This window comes from Pteropus medius, unplaced genomic scaffold (genome assembly GCF_902729225.1).
Source record: "Pteropus medius unplaced genomic scaffold, Ma_sr-lr_union100, whole genome shotgun sequence".
Classification (NCBI taxonomy): Eukaryota; Metazoa; Chordata; class Mammalia; order Chiroptera; family Pteropodidae; genus Pteropus; species Pteropus medius.
The window spans coordinates 99,449-104,015 of NW_024349505.1; the positions used below are offsets into that span (position 1 = coordinate 99,449).

Below are 4,567 nucleotides of genomic sequence, written 5' to 3' on the forward strand. Positions count from 1 at the left end.
TTACAAATGATCTGCAATAGATTTTAAAGAGAAAAAGAAACTGGTGGTTCATCACAAATTGTTTGAGAAGCACCATCCTAAATGACCTCTGTAATACTTTCCTTTTTCAACTCTCTCATTAATTTTCTTAAAATTCTGTTTTCAGCATATTATGCACTTTCTCAAGTATCTTTAACATTACAATCTTTTCTGTTTTCCAGCTGAAAAGTGAGGAAACATATGCTATTTATTGTGCAAATTTAAATACACCCAATATCCAGAAAGAATTTTAAATAAATATTAGCATTCTACTCCAGAAAGACTAAAAGGCCCAAGTGCTTTTGTGGGTGAACTGTTTTTAAATCATCATGGAATATATTACCAAATGTTATTTAGAATAAAACAAGACAGGCTTCCTAATTAATTTTTTTAGAAGCCATCGTAGTAGAACAAACCTGACTGATATACTATTCGAAAATTAGAGTGCAATCTCTTTAGTAAATATTGATGCAAAGGTGCTATACTAAATACTTATTAGAATTTGCTCTTCAGCTAACATTTATCAGGTTCAGCAGGTCCTTGAATAACATCATTTTGTTCAACATCATTTCTTAATAATGTTGATGAGATGCCATAGGAACATAACTCATTAATGTCAATTAGCCTATGGGAAAATTCGTTTTGTTATAAGTCATTTTGCTTAAAGTCCAGAACCTATCAATGACATTAAGTGAGGACTTACTGTACTTACTCAGTGTTGGCAAGATTCACAGTCCTGCCACATTTATGCTATCTCCCCTTCTTTCGATAATAGACTTTGTCAATCTTGACTATAGAAGTAGGTAGGTGACACAGGTGTAGCCAATCAGAATACCTCACTCCTCTGGCCTCAATGGTTGTCTCATGACCCGTGCAGAATAAATTAGTTTTCCCCAGAATTGTTCTAACTACAGGTAGAAGGGAAGTTGCTCTTTCCCCTTTGTCCTTAGGACATGGTACAGATTGCCAGTAGCTGTATTCCCTAATATATGAAGAAAAATCTATCTGACATAGGAAAAAAATCAATCCAAAATGCAGAGAGGTATTGAGGTAGAGAGAGTAAGAATGAGAACACTGAGTGAAAGGGACAGATTCTCAACATTGTGGGATTCCCTGAGGCTAAGTTATCCTTGAAGCCAACACCTTTTCTTCCCTGTCTAGGGTTTAGTTTCATAAATCAACAAAATTTCCCTTTGTGGTTTAAGGTAGTTTGAATTCCTTTTCTGTTATGTGAATCCCAAAAGCCTTCAATAACATAAATCTTCAATAAGTTGCCTGGTATGGTAGAAAGAATGAGAGCTAAAGATATAGACAAATACAGTTTTTTCCATTTAGTAATTATGTGACCATGAGTTACTCAGCCTCTCTGAGCTTTGCCTTGTTTGCAATCTGGGAATAAAAACAGCTCACTCTTAGATTTAGACTATAAGCTTTGAAAGGGCAGAAAGTATGTTTATCTTTCTTGTTCTGTCCCCAGTACTTAACCAATTGTCTCGAATTAGGCACTTAATCAATATTTATTGAATAAAACAACATATGAAAGGATGAATTGGGAGGTTAAATAAAATCACTTTAATGTTCCTAGTACAATGAATAGCACATGGTAGATGCTCACTTTTCTCTTTCATGGGAAGACAAAAAAGAATCTAATGATCTCTATCCAGTAGAAATGTGTGTTATTTAAAACTTTTTTCCCTCCACTGGAATGAAGATGCTTCATAAATAAATGATGAATAAATTAAGTCAGGGGAGGTATCAATGTAGAGAAGAGGCAAGAGAATTAAAATGTTAATTAAACCACATTAAGAGACTGCAATATGCTGATCAGCCCTGCAGCCAGGCTGGGAGGACACCTTCACAACAGAGGAAGATTTCTGCTGGAATTACTAACAACCCATTCCCCACACCTGTGAAGAGGAAACAGGACCCAACAGAGTTCTCAATGATTAAAACCATGGGGAACCTAATGCAACCTAAGGGAAGTGCCAGCCAGCAGGCTTCTAGCCCTACATACTCTTCTGTTTCCCCTTCTTCACTGTATGTCCATATCAAAGGAAATGGGAACTAAAGAATGACTTATAAACTGAATTCCCTGAACATGCAGTCCCCCTACTCACTGTCTTTCCACATCTCTCTTGGTCTCTTTCACTCTGCCTCTAAGACAAGACCACACTGTGTCTGTGGACCCTTTTCTAATAAACTTTCCTTTTCACTCTACCTTTGGCATGTATGTTGAGTTCTTTCTACTCTCTTCCAAAAGACCCTCTTCTTCTCTCAGTGCAGGGCTTGGTCTTCCCCTGCCAGCTCGGGGAAATTTGCCCTGTCCTGCATTCGTCACAGAAGAGGTAACATTTGAACTTAACTGGAAGACAGAAGTGGTAAGATCATCATGGGTAGGGAATAGACACAGCAGAAGCAAAAGCGAAGAGACATGAAAGAGCCTGACTAATATGGCTAGAGTTCAGGAAACATGAATGACAGAGACAGAAGAGGCTGCAGCTGGAAGGAGGGAGACTAGAGGCTTTTAAAAGACTCAAGCAACTATTGATTACTGATGACAAAGCCAATGGCAGAAGTGTTGAAGGCTGGGAGCAATAATTGGGATATAGAATGAATAGGACTTGATGAATGATTGGCTTCCAGAAGGAAAAGGAGAGTAAGAAATGTAGAGAAACATCAGGACTTCCAGCCTTTTGGTCTGATTGACAGGAGTCTGCTCTTAAATCCCTCATCTCAGGTAGGCTCTGGCACCTGGTTACCTGGGGCTTTCAAGGAATTGTGTAAGGGAGGAAAAGAGTTTTCCTCGACTCTCTGAGGGTCCCTGGCTGGATCTAGAAACAAAACTGACAAAAACAGATTAATAGGAGCAAAGCACACAAATTTATTTAATATAAGTGTTATGTGACATGAGGGCTCTCATAAGGAAATGAAGACCAGAAGAAATAGTAAAACCTAAGTGTTTTTGTGCCAGGTTTGATGAGAAGTGGACAGTTGTAGAGAGTATAATAGGACAAAGGGTATGTAGTAAGTGCAGCAAACTGGATGAAACATAACAAGCCCTGCTTATTTGGGTTCTTCTCCATCTTGGTAATAAAGATGTACCTTTCCTCCAGGTGTAGGCAGGGCACCTCTCACAACTTGCTTCAGGAGAGAATGGCAAGGGGGAGGTTAGAGAGACCTTTCTGCTTCTGCCATTTTCTCATGCTCCTTCAGTTTAAAATATTCAGTATGACAAGATGTCATATCTTAGGGTACCATGTCCTGAACCCCATCACTTGAAAATGAAAGCTTGGTTTGGCAAATGTCTCCACAGTGAAAGCTGACTTTCTGATCTTTTTTGTTTTTGTTTTTTTTAATTTTTCAGGCAAGGCAACCCTTGGTCGACCTCATAGATTGCAAGCAAGGACCTTGTCACTTACGATCCCTTATTTTTTTAATTTTTTATGCCTACAGCACCTGGTCTTCTTAGGTGGTCTCCCATCCAAGTACTCCCCAGGCCCAACCCTGCTTAGCTTCCGAGATCAGAAAGGATTGGACTTGTTCAGGTTGGCATGGCTGTAGACTTTCTGACCTTTTTGTGTTTCTATTTTCGCTCACGTTTTAGTCTCTGAAAATTGTTAACTTCTTCATCAATTTATTGAAGTCTGGTTTTCTTATTGTGCTTTTATCCTTAATCTAGCATTTTGACGTGTCTTCACTGTGAGAATCAACCAGGGTATTTAGGCCGCCATATTGCCAGAGACAAATCTGTGACTGGTAGTTCTATTTACTGTTCTTATGGAGTTTCACTGTTTTCATTTCAAAAATATTTCCTTTATTTATTGTTTTTCCTATTTTTATTATTGTAGAATATTTTAATGTTTAGCCTATTTGATCCTCTCATATTTCATGATTAGTTTGTCTAAGTTTTCCCCAAACTTCTTAAAACTTTCTAACATTTGATTAAAACAAATAAGTGCTCAGAAGTACATGCAACTTTTATAAACTCCTCAGTGAAGCAGAGCAGTGAAGAGCATGAGTTCTGGTCCCAAACTTCCATTGCCATTTAGCTATGTGCCCTGGACCTCGAACTTCTCCATGTATAAAATGGAGGTCATGATAACAGTACCCTCCTTGTTAGGGACTGACTAGTCAATATGTGTAATGCTCCTAGAACGTGGCCTGCCACATAGTAAGTGCTATATTGTGTTTATGCCATTAAATTATAATTATGATTAAATTTTTGAAATTATTATTACTACCTGGCATCTGTCAGTGACGACATATTAGTAACTCTTTTATGTAATCCTAGAGGCTTGTGCTTCATTGGCTGGAGAAATGACATGAAAACCATGCCCGCATGAACCTTAGGGAAACTAGACCTAAGTTTTATATAAGGAGAGAATTAATATTGAATACTTACTGGGCCAGGCACAACAGTAAGGATTTTCTATGAATTATCTCATGCCTTCTTTCTAACATCACTATGACATAGGTACTATCATTATCCTCATATTATGGTTGAAGAAATAGATGTTCCAAGGCACTAAGGGACTTAACTTATGCTTGT

At 37.9% G+C, this 4,567-nt stretch overlaps 1 pseudogene; it reads right to left on the reverse strand.

Moving 5' to 3' along the window:
* Positions 1–3,462: 3,462 nt before the first annotated feature.
* On the reverse strand, positions 3,463–3,581 carry LOC120618143 (uncharacterized; annotated as a pseudogene).
* Positions 3,582–4,567: the final 986 nt, after the last annotated feature.